The sequence below is a fragment of the Diadema setosum genome, chromosome 8 (assembly GCF_964275005.1).
Source record: "Diadema setosum chromosome 8, eeDiaSeto1, whole genome shotgun sequence".
NCBI lineage: Eukaryota > Metazoa > Echinodermata > Echinoidea > Diadematoida > Diadematidae > Diadema > Diadema setosum.
This window is the reverse complement of record NC_092692.1, coordinates 16415815-16433119: the sequence shown is the minus strand read 5'-3', so window position 1 is coordinate 16433119 and position 17305 is coordinate 16415815.

The window sequence follows — 17305 nt, the reverse complement described above, 5'->3', positions numbered from 1 at the left end:
TGTCGTAATCGGGATAACAGTAAATTCATTCTTATGGATCCAGGATTTGTACTGTACAGGACTATCCTCGCAGTTGCAATTTAGGGCTCTATTTTTGGCATTTCTCTGGCTCATTCGGCTTTTACATCACGGACCTACTTGGTATGTTGTTGGATCGTTGTCTTCTTTGAGTTTTGTACCTCTATCCTGTTTTTGCTTTGCCCCCTGCGCCTCAATTCGACGGCTACAAACAGCAAGAACTGCCTCTTACCATGCAGCTACAACCCAATCATGCTCTTATAAGGCATGCATGAAAGTCTTTCCAGACAAAAGGGGAAAATCCCACCGCCAGGGTCTGATCATAGAGCTCGCTACCTGTTGTAGCTCTGTGGTCTATTGAAGCCATGATAATCCGGGAGACAAGTTGTCCCCTCCCAAAACCCATCCCCCGTTTCCATTCTCCAATTTATTTGTCACCCAAATGTCTCACTTCTTCTATCCACACCAAAAGCATGATGTACCCCGCTTTTTTTCGATTTCTCATGTTTATATTCATTAACTTTCATTCACATTGTGCGTATATGTTATTGACTATGTTGAGAAAGAGAAAATTAAACTTTAAGTTGAACTTGAACTTAATAATGGGAAAGAACGGGGGAGGGGGAACGTAAGGGGAAACCTCTGCTTAGGCCCAAAACTTCTTACATTCCAAATCAAGATTTTCTCTTCTCGTGACTTCCTCCCCGCCCCCCCCCCCCCCATCTGATCTGCACCAGCACTGACTAGTAATCCGCATTCTATTCTTTATAGATATGGTGATGTAAAGCATGTTACAAACAAAACAAGAGAAAAAATAGACTGAAATTAGATTAGTTTTATGTTAGTTTTATGTGATACTCCGCATTCGTTTATCACCTTGTTACATGAATTAGAAAGAAAAAAAAAGTTTGACATAATATGATTATCTACGACTTATCAAGTATGCAATAGTTGTAAATTTAGGCATTATATCCTGGTGTTATGACACACCTTGCGCATTTTGACAATGAAGTTTGACAATAAAAAGTATATCATCTATTGAAGAGGAGGTAGTTCTGGTCTGCGGAGATTGATTCATTATTGTTCCTTGTAAAGGGCGATTGTTTGACGTTTGATAGCCCCCGTCTTTCAAGAAAATCCAGAGCTTGAAAAAAAAAAGGGATATCCCCGTTTTCTGTCGTGCCCTTTGACCTCATAATACGAGTATATCAACTTCTCGGGGCGTGAACAGCGAGTGTCGTCAGGTCTCACTTAATGGTTTTAGGGGAAAAAAAAGAATACCAATAGTGCTTGAAAACAAAAGCAGCGACAATGTGATAACCTAGAAAAGTAAGTATTATTCTTCAATACGCAACAAATGTATAAAAGATTGGTAACTTACGTGTATTTAATAAAATGTGCATGTCAGGTAATTTGATATAAATGAAACGATTTGTTAAACCAGAAAGAAAAATATCATTTCGCTCTGTTTATTTATTTGTGTGTTTGTGTGTGTGTGTGTGTGTGTGTGTGTGTGTGTGTGTTTGTTTGGGTGTACGTGTGCGTTGTTATTGTTGTTGCTTTTGTGTGTGTGTGTGTGTGTGTGTGTGTTTGCCTTTAATGGGCAATGTCTTTATCACGTAAAGTTATGTTGTTCTGGTGGTACCAAATCCAGTTTTGCACACACCAATCTGTCGAGTTTTATGACACGTATGACGTCAGAAAAGAAAATCTTATACAACAGCCTTTACCTGTCCCGGACCGCTTTGTCACTACGGAGATTTATGAATATAAAACATGTAGAACCTGATTACACTATATATCATTCACATCTATAAAATTTAACCATATTGCCCTCTTTCTGTCTATCTGTATACCTTTCTCTAGTTCTATTTCTACATACATGTCATACTGTATACATACGTACATGTATACATGCAACATAATTTCCCCCCATAATATATATTTATTTCCATTCAGATAATACCGAAAACAACAATTAAATTTTGCATTACTGTATAAGGTTCAAAATAATTTCTTTATTGTGAACATGCCCGCGTTTGGAAATGAAAATCAACAATGGTAATAAATGAGACACAAATTGATATTTTGGGGTTGTGTGTGTATGTGTGTATTAGCAAGTGGAATTAAAATAGTACAGCAAAATCATCAAAAAAAAGGAAATATACATAACTACGTACATGCATACACACACTTACACCCACACTCACATTCATACACATCAGGCTTAACGTGGTCTAAGGGCTTAAAAACGAATACTTAATCAATATTTCACCATTCCCCCGGATAGGCGCGTGACAAATTCTGAGGCACGTGACAATCCTATACAGCATAATATGAAGCACCATGCACCCACATAGTGACATTACGCCAAGCCGCAGAAATAGTGGTTGGAATCAAGCAATTTAATATCTTGCATTTCGTTCCTGCTCATCAAATAATAATATTGATCCTTGCTCTAGAGAAAATTAAAACTTGTGTTACCTGTTGCTTTCGTCGAATAAATGCGCCTTCATTTTCCTTCGACGGGATGAGTTTTACTCCTTTACTCTGCGTTACAAAAACGCACGCAAGAATGTCACATGAATAATAACTATTATAAAACAATTGCATTATACAAGAATCTAATTTTTTTCTGTTAAAAGGTGTATGGCTATTTGATGATTACCGAAAATGGTGACCTTGGTTTCTTTTTATTGAACGTGCCATGATATTCGATGTTCAATTTAGCTTGAATAGATTTAACATAAAGTAAATAAAATTCACCGTGACCGCTCAGAAAGGTAGACATTTCATCATTAAAAATCGGACATGAACAGAATCTAATGAAAGTCATGGGATTCTAGAATAGAATGACTCATGAATAATAACTATTATAATAACAATTGCATTGTCCAAAAATCTATATTTTTCCTGTAAAAGGTGTATTGCTATTTGATGATTGCCGAAAATGGTGACCTTGGTTTCCTTTTATTCAAAGTGCAATGACATTCGATGTTCAATTTAGCTTGAATAGATTTAACATAGAGTGAATAAAATTCACATCGCTCAGAATGGCAAGCATTTGTTATCAAGATCGGACATGAACAGAAACTAATGAAAGTCATGGGATTCTAAAAGTCACGTGTTTACACAGACACGACAGAAGGGAGGAGTCGGCTGTGCCAACGTAGTTATTTTCAGCTATTAAAATCCGTTCCAATTTCATCAAAATTCAAGAACCCTTTCCTGCTGTCTCATGTATAGTTGTCTTTCGTGGAAATTAAGACGTCAGATAATAATGAGTTGGAAATTGCATCTTGGATGAGCATGGGAAGGGGGTTGGGTGGCAGTATTTTATACAAGAGTTCTTGGGAAAACGGGCTACATTGAAACAGGGAGGTGGGAAGAGAGTTCCTCACCATGTCTTGACCGGCAAGGTCACTGGGAGGTATGGTGACAGGGTATCGGAGCTGAATAATGTTATGTCACACGACCGTACACCTGAATGCATAAATGCAAGTTCCTATAGTTGGGCCATCATATTTCCGGAGACAAATTATTGTTAAAGCGCATATTCCTACACAATGCGCACGTTTTCTTCAAACGACGGACAATCCTGCTGAAATATGATACTTCATGAAAATCGGAAAAACAGAGCGTCCGGTAAAAGAATTTCATATTTAACATGTTTTCACTATAAATAGTGACGCTGGTCGTAACCGCGCTATGCAAATTAGCTGAGGTGATGATGTCATCAACTCAAAACTCGTTCATTGGTTAGTGCACACAAGCAAATGTCATTACAAAAATTGATATGTCTTTAGTCAATATCAAAACTAATGCGACCCAACACCCCTAAAATATCTGCACTGCTGGGTAACTGAAACACAACGCACATTTTGAGTAAAGGAATATTACTCTTTTCATTTTATTGACATCATATCATTAAAAAGTAAATTTAGTAGTGATTTGGATGTAGGTCAAAGGGAGACTTATATAGTGTCTTGTGAGGTCATGCAATCATCAGCTCATTTCCGATAAACTCAGTTGTGCAATAATGATATAGATTTTCACACTTTGCGAAACTACACAAATAGCAAAATCAGTACAATCCAATCAATTTGTCGTTTGTACTAATACAATGTATTACTGTTTTGCGAAAACGTGTAAAAATCTGTATTCCGTAACTAGGTGTAATGCTCATATATATATATATATATATATATATATATACATGTATATATATCATACATATATATATATACATGTATATATATCATACATATATATATATATATATATATATAATACATGCTCATGTTCAGTGATAATACAGGAACAAATAAATAAAATATGGCTGATTTCCATGGAACTTGTACGTCATTTTGTTAGTTTAATTTCACTCTCCTATAACACCAACATCGTGTGTATAGAACTGCACTTCTAAACAATGTATAGTCTGCAAATCAAAAGCTGCTGTGATTAGCATCATTATGCAGTCTTTGGACGTGAAAAGAAAAATTATCAGTGATTCTAAGAATTAGTGAGGCCTGCAAGTTTCAGAGAAAACATGTAGATGCCATTTACAGGATGAAATAACTATATTGAAGGGAGTTCCCTCACATCCAATAGTCACGCAACTGACAGGGTCGTGGTTTCACTATTTCGTATTCTTCCTGCGGTCGTTCAAAGCAAATTTTCGCGTGATAAACTCAAGCATTTATCTCAGTTTTGTTTTGTTTTCTTTTCTTTTTTTGATCGCTCGTCCACTGTGTTTTCGCATCCGTTATTTCCCCTGTTAATTTTTGTCTGTTATTTGTCTGCGATGAAGAAAACTGAACTTGAAATCTATAGTTCATTTTCTTTTCTTTCTTTCTTTCTTTTTTTTTTTTAGGTTGCTAGGGCCTCATAGATTCTGCACTCAGTTACGACGCCCAACATAAAAAAAAAGTTTAATTGAAAAACGTCTAGAATCAAGTTATTTTCCTCCAGAGTTCTTCTGACGGTGAAAGACAAAATAACAGCAGCGATAGCAGCAAAGACGAACTAATGTTGCGCGTAATGCGAAGAATGCGGTTCGCTGAATTGATGTCTGCTAGGCAGAAGCATGCATTATTGATAGGGCCGCGAGGTCGATTGTTACGTCAAAGAAATTTGGATTAGCGAGGATTATGACCTTTAGGAGGTTCAATGCCTCGTGCGGTGACTTAAACTAGGCATTTGTGGCAGCTCGCGTTCCGACTTTCTGCAACCCTCTTCCTGTGTAATCATCGCGTTTGGATACTTTCATTTTGATACATAGTCTGCAGGTAATTTCGTAATTCAGTTGTTGCCGTTTTTTAAATCGGTGTTGTTTGTCCGTCTGTCTCTCTTTCTCTATCTTCTCTAATTATATCTATCTATTTGTTTTTCTGCCTTTGTTTCTACTTCTTTCTTTGCTCTTACAAAATATCTGTTTCCTCATTTTCCATATTTTCATAATGAATGAGTCATCGTTGGATTGATAAAAGAAAGTTGAAAATAGAGTAAGACAGAATATACTAGTCCAACGGACAAAAAAAAAGTGACCAAAAGCACCAAAATAAAAAGAAAAGTGGGATTTCCCTTTAACAGCAAATACTCAAGCTATCTGTATAGGTGATAATGAGTTTATTACAAAATGTATTATCTATTTCAGATTATCATTGCAAGGCACATTCTTCCAAAGAGGTTCAGTACAATAATAGTGGACTGAAAGTATAGGTTACAGTTCGTTATTCCGAAGGTTCGTTAATATGAAAAGGAAATAATAAAGTTCGTTGGCACTCACCGTCTTTTTTTATTTTTGGATTAACGAACCTTTCATTTTCAGAACCTTCAGAATGACGAATCTTATTTCAATTTCAGAATTACAAACCTTCGGAATGAGTTAGAATTAACAGTAAGAATATAACGCCACAAGTGATTAGATGTTAACACCTTTTCATTTTCGGATTAAGGATCCAACCTCTATAAGGAAATGTATTTCGGAACATTATGAACCTTCAGAATAACGAACTTTATTTCATTTTTGGATTATTGAGCCTTCTGAATAACGAATATCATTCGATCTGAAGAGATCTAGTATTCAACCAATGTTTGCCTAATACAAGCTTACTGTTGGTGAATATCTCACTAGACAGTCACATGACTGCCAGGTATCTATTATGTCTGATCTCCAGAAATAAATGGACGTTAATTGGACCCACTCGAGTGGGGCCTAAATTTGTGGGCCAGTTATTTTGTGTGTGTGCGTGTGTGTGTGTGTGTGTGTGTGTGTGTGTGTGTGTGAGTGAGTGAGTGTGTGTGTGTATGTGTGTGTGTTTGGTTGTTGTTTGTTTGTTTTTCTTTGCCAACAGTAATTTATCAATATCATTTCATTATTTTGAATAAGTTACAGATGAGGACATCGCTGAAAGGGTTGCGATTCTGTAAGCGCCAGTGACACGTACGAGTCGATAGCTTGATACATAATCACTCATTCGCCCTTCTATTCCGCTGTCATCCGACCACCATGTAGTAGTAATCAAGCAAAGAGACCCCACTGGGAGTAATAGGATCATAGCTCCAGGATCCCACTCAAGCGCTAAAAAGACTTGATTTGCCACCTTTTTGAGAGCTCAGATTTGAAACTTGAATCTCGCACCGGTTGGCAAAAAAAAAAAAAGAGAAATACTACATGCAATAATAACGATCATGACAATGCAGGTCCTTTTGTAATCTGGCTAGAAAAAAAAAAAGCATGACATTGCATTTTCACTAAAAACAAAACTGACGAACAAAAGTCAGGAATGATAAGGCAAATGGAAAAGCCACATATGCCCCAAATCAAAACGAGGCAGTGGGTGCATACAGGGTCACCATTCACATGACTGAGAAAAGACTGTGAGCCCACGGTTCGTAAACATAATTCGCACAGCCGAAGTGATGATGTGGGCTTTGTCAAGGACAATACATGCCTTTGTACTGTATTCAAATACGTCACAAAAGTAGTCAACTAATGTCAAAGGTCGGTTTGCTCTATTCCATGACTAGTGTCATTCCTAATATCAAAAATAGGTGGAGGGGAATAGCCCACAATTGCCAACGACCAATGCGTGGACCAGCTTCCATTTAGAGGCCCCTGCTGGAATAGATTTTATAAATGAGGAAGAAACACCCGAATGGTTGTGAGGTTCGTTTCTGAGGAGTCCTGGGAAGTGCCAATGAATTTGAATACATCAGCATACCCTCCCTTCCAACTTTTTTTTTTTGTACAAATGTGTATATACAATTGAAAGTTTGTTACGCTTATATGCTTTGCAATTATGTAACGAATATTTCTGCTAAAATATCTAAGACAGTGTGTGGTAATCATAATGATGTAAATTATCGCAATAGAATTCACATACTTTGGTTTGATAGCACACCTTTGATTCATGATTATGTGAAAATGAATCTTGAAAGGAGAGTTTTGTTCGTTCGTTCGTTCGTTCGTTCGTTTGTTTGTTTGTTTGTTTGTTTGTTTGTTTGTTTGTTTGTTTGTCTTTCAGGGAGAGGGATAATGACTAAAGACACCTATTATAAAACCTTCACATGGTATACGCCTTTCAAAATGCAGATAATCCTCAAGAGGTGGAAGGTATAAAGATGTAGCATAGAGTGCTATACTACAGAAATACAGAGACTCGGAGGAACTGAATTTGAAGAGCGATCCAGGCATGTCTTGTGTAATCGTGTCGCAGTGTCGATTAATGTCACGATATTCCATTGTTTCTCGGCAGGATTTCTTTATATCATATCGAACATTACCCGTCTTAATTGCATTTCACCGATTGATAAAAAGCAATTACATTCAAATACGCTGTAGTGGGCAGTATAATGAAGACATGGGAGATGTGGAAAAACCTTTCATCAACCAACACCAAAAAAAAAACAACAACAAAAACAACAACAACAAAAACAACAACAACAAAATCCCGTAAAGTAATAAATGCATGGTAACATCAGCTGTTCTTGCGTGTCTGGTTGTTGCGTGCGTAGAGAGAGATAGAAAAAAAAGAGTGGATGTGTGCATATTGCGTGTGTGTGTGTGTGTGTGTGTGCGTTTCGTGAATGTAAGTGTGTTCACCTCCCTTTTGGGGACCTTACCTGCAAACGTTGTCGTTTTTGTATAATTTCCCCCACAAATTATCTTCATTATTCCAATATAAATATGACACTATACTCAAGACTATACTTGAAATGCTTTATCTGAATCTGAATTATCATTTATAAAGTTCAGTCTATATATATATATATATATATATATACAGGATTTTTATATATTTTTTTGTTTGTTCACTGATACGTGGATGTATGTTTTGAATATAATTTGTGCTGAAAACTTAATTAATGAAAATAAATGAAGTGAAATATGTGTCGATGCGTGCTCTGTTTGTTCGTGTGTCGTTTGCTCCTCTTTGCTTTCATTGCTAATCTCGACCAATGATCATTAACAGTTGCCACATCGTTAAGTGCCACATCTATGCCCACGAAACGTTGGAACCATGTATTGCTTGAGGTAAAAAGAAAAAAAAAGACAGTTCTAAAATAGAACAGTCCACCTGATTTCCAGAGTGTTCTTCCCCAGTTTATCAGCCAGCAGACTCTCAGCTTGCACGCGACGACCTCATTATTCGATTACCTGATTATTTACGTCACTTCCGTCGATCGATGGGTGTTGCTTGTTCCCCTGTTTTTATCTTAGCTGTCGTTTGACCCAAGGCCTACTTTCATCGTCAGCATATTACTGTGAAGCAGTAGATCAGATGGGCTGTATCAAACAGACAAATTTGATTGTGAACCGTTAAATTTAATTTCTGATTTTTGTGAACTACACAGTATGCAGTATTACAGATTTGAGATTATTCCTCTAGCCAGTCAATCCTATAGTAGACCCTATGATTATACCTTTTAACTATTTCAATAAGATAACTTTCATGTATCTATACAGATCTACGTTTATGTAGACTTAATGGTTGCATGTATACATGGATATGTATATGTATCTATATGTGCATTACATGTGCATTATATGAATGTATAATTTAAGTATCTCTGTAAATGTATCTATACAGTAGCGGTAGAACTTCTTTGAATATCTATGCAGGGTTTCTTACTGTTGGCATTACATGATCTAATGCTTCTGTTGAATCTTCACCCCATTTGATTATTATCCCACTGACATATAAAACAAAAATTGTGGAATTAAAGAACAGAGATTCCCATACGCATCTAATCATTAATAGTAAGTTGTAACACTGAGCAATGGTGACGGCATGGCGAGAAGGGTTCTATAATGTTGCAGAATTACCGATCAGCAACAAGAACTCTGTAGCGTTTCATCTCATTATGATGATAATTAATTGCAATAAAGTCAACGCGAACGCTGTGAGACGATGCCATCAACACCCCCTACATCTATGTCGTGGAACTTGATACCATTGTCAAAGAAAGATCAAACTTCATGTCCGATTTGTAGAAAACTTCTTCCGTTTCGTTTGTTTAATTTCACAACCTTTGATAAAGTCAACTTTGAACATGAGGAGCTAGTGGCGTTTCAAGTTACATTATTTTCTTTTTCTTTCTTTTTTCCTGGAATCATGCACTGTTTGCTTTGTTTTCATGTGTAAATATCTCCAGGGAGATGGAAGTCTCTCTTCCACCTCCCTAGTATCTCATATGCCAGCACTCGCTCAGCACATGCATGTATCGTCCATAATATTCTAATACCAGTTTCCAATTGCAAAGAACAGCAATGAGTTTTAACCAAAAAAAAAAAAGAAAAAAAATGTACTACCGACAAGACCTCCTCGGTTTTACTTGCCGTGACGGGACACGACGCTGGACAATCGAAGATTCGAGAGTCGGTTGCTTGGCAGCTCATCCGCGTTTTAATAAGCCATGGTTTCGTTTTGTCCAATTGCCACAACCCACGCCGTGATTTTACTTGATTACCGCTGTCTGACGGGATTTATGAAATCATGTCACTAAATATGGGGGTTGTTATGAGTGCCAGTGTAATTACGGCAAACGATGATAAGCATTGATATGTACTTCTGCGTATGATTTGTCCATCTGGCAATCTATCTACCTATATTCATCTATTATTCTGATAAAATGTATACATACCGTATGTGTCAGATATGCATAGGACCTACTCCTCCGCGTTAACAAGCCGTGGTTTCGTTTCGCCTATTTGTCAAACCCACGCCAAAATCTGACTTGATTACCCCTGCCTGTTGGGATTTATAATTCAGCCATGTCACTAAACATGGCTGAAGATTGTATTTCTATATATAGATTGTATAATAGTAGATTGGCATTTAAAGTACAATTATGGCAAACTGGGATTACCATTGATAATGTACCTCTGTGTCTGATTTCTCCGTCAATCAATCTATATACCTCCATGAGTCTCTCACATTATACACTGGCCCGAATTCACGAAGGTGGTACAAATGAAACCATGGTTTTAACCATGGACAAAAACCATGGAGCGCCAAGTGTCGCACGGAATATTTCGTTACGAAATCAGTCATTCGTCGACAGAATAACCGTTTCGTTAACGAAATTATCATTTCGTGGACGAAATGTTCATTTAGTTACAAAATGTTGTCATTTCCTTACAAAATGTTGTCATTTTGTTACAGAATAATCATTTCATCGACGAAATGACTGATTTCGTAACGAAATAATTTATTCCATGCGACAATTGGCGCTCCATGGTTTTTGTCCATGGTTTAAACCATGGTTTCATTTGTACCACCTTCATGAATTCGGGCCTATACATTTTTTTTTTTCTGTGCTATTATTTTGTGTATACTTATACATGGTTTTGTCTCTTATTCACTACGTTACCATCTGCATATTATTTCATTGGTAAGTATTTCCTTTTTTATCATTCCATTATTGCTTCATGACCCAAACTTTGTGGAAAGTTCCGTTGTAGTTGTAAAACAATATCATCCTCTAGCGCTGTTTCTAATGGATAAGTAAGGGTGCCTTGTATACTTTATATTATCAGCCTTGCACATGTCATGTAAGCACTGATGCTCCGCGATCCAGACAGATGATGAGATGAGCCGCTTAATCATCAACGCGATATTTTCAATGGGTGCCTCTTAAGATCTCTCAGGACCTCTTCATTAAAGTGGTATAGACCTGTCAACATTATATATGGGATTTATAGAGTGAGGGAGGGAGAGGAAGAGAGTGGGGGGGGGGGAGGGAAGAGAGAGAACGAGAGAAAGCGTTTCGTAGTCAATGGACAAGATGTAATCTGTGTAGCCCCATCGGTACAGAGAGAAAATGAACCGTGTCGCTCTGCCAAGATTTCAGTGCATGCATGATGTTCAATAATGTATAGGTACACATGAACGTGGTGCTACGGTACCATTTATGGCTATTATAGGGACGTTAGGATTTGCGCAACTAGAGAAGGGCAAGCCGGTGTATAATTGTGCTAGGTATTGAATACGTTTATTCTTGGTTGATCTCTGTACACAGTATGACAGCATCAACAATGGCGTGAAGTGCAGAGTGTGAATTTGTTTCACAGATTTCTGCGGACTGAAATCATTCTTATCATTCTTAACCGATGGGAATTGTTAGTGGTTCATTTTTGTTCTGTATGATAGATTTATAGTGACCAAAATGGATCTATTCATCGATAAATTTCTCTCGTTTATTCATATATCTATTTTTATTCATGTATTGTTTGTTTGTTGTTGTTGTTGTTTTTTGTTGTTGTTTGTTGTTGTTGTTGTTGTTGTTTTTTGTTTTTTGTTTTTTTTTTTGGGGGGGGGGGTCCGTTCTCGAGTCAGCCGTGGGATCTGTCTATTATGACACGCTCTTGTGTATGTTGTCACTCTGCCGTCTGGTTGATCTTGATGACTAGTAATCAAACAAATGAAATGACCTGCGTAGGTTTTTTTTTTTTTTTTTTTTTAATCAAACTTGACAGTGGAATAAGGAAGTCATAGTATTTTGGGTTTGCAAATTAGTTTCGGTCGGAAACAACGGGGCCTGCAAATTGGACACAGTAATGACGGCATGGCCGAAATAAATCGCACATTGGTCCCTATGGGTGCTGTTCGTTATTCCGAAGGTTCGTTATTCCGAAGGTTCGTTATTCCGAAGGTCCGTTATTCCGAAGGTTCGTTAATCCGAAACACACATATTCCCTTTACCTAGAGGTTCGTTAATCCGAAAATGAAAAAGGGTTCGTTAATACGAACATTTGTGGCGTTATTCCGAAGGTTCGTTATTCCGAAGGTTCGTTAATCCGAAAATGAAATAGGGTTCGCTATTCCGAAGGCTCGTTTATCCGAAAATGAAATAGGGTCCGTAACGAACCTTCGGAATAACGAGCTTTGTGTCATTTCCGGATTAACGAACATTCGGAAAACGAACCTTATTTCATTTTCGGATTAACGAACCTTCGGAATAACAAACCTTATCACATTTTCGGATTAACGAACCTTCGGAATAACGAATCTTCGGAATAACGAACCTTCGGAATAACGAGCTGTAACCGGTCCCTATAATAGATATGGACAAAATCATCACACTGGGAGAAACGCTAGAAACTGCAACCCCACCCCTTGTATAAGATGTGCGTTTCTGAGGTATAATTGGTTGATTGATTCACTAGTTGTACATTGATATCAAATTAATGTATACAAAATACATTATAAGTACATCCAAAGACATGTCAGAAGGTTTAACTGAGACTGAAAAAGAAACATAATAAACATACAATATCACATAAACCTACACCATAACGATGTTATACCTATATCCCCGACATTTACGGCTACAACCAAACTATTGACATTATCATTTTTGTACAATTATCCATCTTATAACAATCATACCACTCCACTTTTCTCATACGAGACTATAATTGAATAGTGCACGTTCATTGTTTTGATTGTAAGTTCAGAAAAAGGAAATCCAAGTGTTTATTTGAAGGTCGTTCTGAGAATTTTGAGGCGATGGTATATCCAGGCATCATATAATATCAAACCAGTAGGCCTATCACTTTTACTTGGAAACTCAGAGTTATTGTATACTTCCTTATTTTCTTTCTTTTTTTTTTAGGTCTGATTTCTCTGAAAGCTTAGACCATTCCGATTGTGAGATTGTGTACTCTGTTTATTAAAGCAATCTTGATCAGAGAGAAACGCCATAAAGTGTATCATAATGGTATTGTACTCTTTATTATAGGGGGGAAACACATACGCGCGCGCGCTTGTGAAACCGCGAGGGGGGGGGGGGGGAGGGATGATGGTCTTAATGTCATGTTCGTTCAGGGCTTTCTTAACACTTGAGAAGTTATGAAGTTGGATTATCAATGAGGAATGCCTGGCCGAATTTTTGCTTACGGTCGTGATTATGATGCCACGTACTGCATGCTGAAATTGTGTAACTGACCACGGAGTATGTTAATGTGTTAGATCTATTATTTTTCACTGCGACCATTCAACTCAAACGCGCCTAAAAAAAAAAAAAAAAAAAAAAAAAAAAAAGTTTAAAAGTTCCAATCGTCCATTCCAGACGATACATTTTGGGAGACAGTATACTATGCGCGAAGAATATCTCTCATTGGCCCGAATTCACGAAGGTGGTACAAATGAAACCATGGTTTAAACCATGGACAAAAACCATGGAGCGCCAAATGTCGCGTGGGATATGTCGTTACGAAATCAGTCATTTCGTCGATGAAATGATTATTTTGTAACGAAATGACAATATTTTTCAACTAAATGAACATTTCGTCCACAAAATGAAAATTTCGTTAACGAAACGGTCATTTTGTCGACGAAATGAAAAATTTCGTAACGAAATATTCCGTGCGACACTTCGCGCTCCTTGGTTTTTGTCCATGGTTTAAACCATGGTTTCATTTGTACCACCTTCGTGAATTCGGGCCATTATGTTTCAAACAGGATTTAAAGAAGGAATCAATCGCAACATTTTATAAATGTCACAAGAAAGAGAAAAATGTATGGTAGGACAATGCAAAAATTATCAAAATCGGATAAGAAATAAGGTAGTTAATTAAGACATTCTGAAAATTATTTTTTTTTCTAAAAAACACCTGTTAACTAGTCGTTATGAATATTCAAATCTGCAAGTTGATGATGTCATGCTCTCACAATTTCTTATTCATTTCACATACAAATATGACAAAAATCTCATATTCCAGGGGTATAAAATTAATATAAAAATTGCCTTAAAACCAACCAAAACAAAAATGAAAATAAATGTTAACTCTGATTTATTTTGGTATGTGAATATGATTTTTTCCTGCATTAGCTAAAAATGGAAATTTTCTAGAATTTCATATTAATGTACATGACAAATTGTGAGGACATAACATCGTCAACTCGCTCATTTGAATATTCGTAAGGATTTGGTTAAGAAATGTTTTCCGAAAAAAAAAATTGAAATTTCAAAATGTCATATCTTCCCTATTTCTTATCCGATTTTGTCATTTTTCAGTGTTTTTTTAATGTTCTGTAGCGATTTTTTTTTTCCTCTTTCTTTTAGAGTTAATTCATTTCTATGGTGGATTTCCTCTTTAAGGCACATCGGTCATTCAACTCGCCCACTAAACGTCCTCCTACGACGTATTAAATCCGTGAAAATGGAAGTGCCCATGGAAATACCTACAGAGTAGCCACATAATAGCTGGCGGATTGAGAACTTCTGGTCTCTGCGTAGGCCTAATTCCCATCCCCGTTAAGTCCTCACTAATATGTTTCCTTTTCCTTGCATAGTTCAGTGATACTATTTGTAAAGCAGGGTCTGATGATAAGATGTGGTTATTTTTCTTACAGTAAACGACAAAACCGACTCTGGATTGTTCTCGTGTCATTACACTTTTGTAGCAACGATTCAGCAGTTTGTAGCCTTATTGTATCAGCGATTAGCCGCAAGTCCTCAGCAAAATTTTGTAGAAGTGTTCATATTTCATAGATCGACTTAACGTTAGAAAATGGTTGTTGGATTACCGTCGCCCTCACAACGTTATAGTAACTTTATATTCTGGTTAGCTGTGACACTGAAGTTCAACGGCATAAGAAGCCAAACGTTGCAGTAAAAACGTTATACCGTTTGGTTATAGCTCTTGCACTATCTGGTACTGAGTACTTATAAGGGGATAGCTAGTAACTGATCAGTGGGAATCAGTGGGAATGTTGGGGGATGATTGTTCCAAATCCTTGTGCGATTCATTTAAGAGTACATTACATATATATTGTTGTGTGAAAATGATTTGCATCAGAATGGTCTCATATTCAAGTAATGTGCGGTTTAATTGCCCCGTCACTGTACAGGCATGCTAACCTGGAAACATTAAACTGCACATTACTTGAATATGAGACCATTCTGAAGCAAATAAGTTTCACACAACAATAGATACATAATGTACTCTTAAATGAATCCCACAAGGATTGGAACAATCATCCCCCAGCACTCCCACTGATTCCCACTGATCAGTTACTAGCCATCCCCTTTAAGTTACTGGTTGAAACACCAACGTTGTAGTTTCGTTATAGATTGTTTAACTTTTGAGCGTCACTTTACACTTAAACTGCAAGTGTTGCAGTAACGTTTCAATTAGGTTTACTTTGGTGCTTAGATGAAAAGATAAATGAACAACTTCGTAGTAACGTTACAGCATTTTTTTTTTCAGCTCTGACTCTTGTCTGGTGCGTAAGTTGATGGATAAAAGATCAGCGCTGTCAGACTGGTTTTAGTAGCGTTAGATTTTGGACAACGTTGGAGCTTAAGTTGAATGTTAAAATACAATCACGTTGTCACATTTTTCATTTTACTTCTGGGCTGCTTCACTACACCGTCATGATTACTGAGTAATTACAACTACATGTATTTGAAAAAAAAAATGGGGAATATTACCTTGTGATTATGTACTGCACAGTGTGAAATTTCAGCTGTTGGACACTGTCACGGACAACTCAAAGAATTGCTTAAAAAGACATCATTAAATTTCGATGGACTTAACTTGAGAGAGAGAGGAACGAAACGCTAGTCATTCGGTAGACCTTTTCTGTTACTTGAGTATAGTATATATAGGGCTACAGTTTATTGAAACAGTGGTATCCTAGCTGTTCTGCTGTGTATTAAACATGTTCATATTGAACAGATAGATTCGGGGATATTCAACCATCTAACATCCTGTCTGTAAGTTTTAATAGCAATTGATAGAAGTATAAGATTGTCTCTTTGAAGAGAAACACTTCCGGAATGAACCATGATGATTTTGGTTTTGCTTTGGTTTTTCTAGCCATATCTGCGAGTTTCAGTTAGATATACGGGCCCGAATTCACGAAGGTGGTACAAATGAAACCATGGTTTAAATCATGGACAAAAACCATGGAGCGCCAAGTGTCGCATGGAATATTTCGTTACGAAATCAGCCATTTCGTCGATGAAATTATTATTTCGTAACGAAATGACAACATTTTGTAACTAATGAACATTTCGTCCACGAAATGATAATTTCGTTAACGAAACGGTCATTTTGTCGACGAAATGACCAATTTCGTAACGAAATATTCCGTGCGACACTTGGCGCTCCATGGTTTTTGTCCATGGTTTAAACCATGGTTTCATTCGTACCACCTTCGTGAATTCGGGCCAATAGGTACACCTGACCCCTCGAGTTTTAAGTATGTTATCTGTATGTTAGTCACGAAGTGAAAAAGGTGTTGCAATGTGTAATGCCAGGGAGGCTCACCTCCCTGGGAATACTACATGTATAGTACTGTTAATTTGCTGGTTATCTCCTCGTCAGCCGTACTAGCTTTCATTGGTGTTAGGAACTGGACATCATTGTTGTTTGGTTATCATAGTAATCACAAACATTATCCTTTTGATGATATCTTTGTTAACATTTCCATTGTTATGTAATCATTGTCACTTTCATTTGCACCAACGTCATTATTACTGATATGACTCGTATATAAAAAAAAAATAATAATAATAATAACGCTGTTATGACCACAGCTGTGGCTAGTATACTTCCATAACTATGGCTGCTACCGTCGCCGTCCAACCACGGAGCCTCGATATCATGAACTCCATGTTCGGGCCCAAAGGTGGCGAAGACCTCAAGTTAACCGAGTAATAAAGTCAACAGTTAACTGACCGAAAATGTCCCTGAAGATATTTCTAGGTTCATTAGTTGCCCTTTTCATCGCCCCCTCTTCCCTTCTTTGTAAGAGAATAATAAATA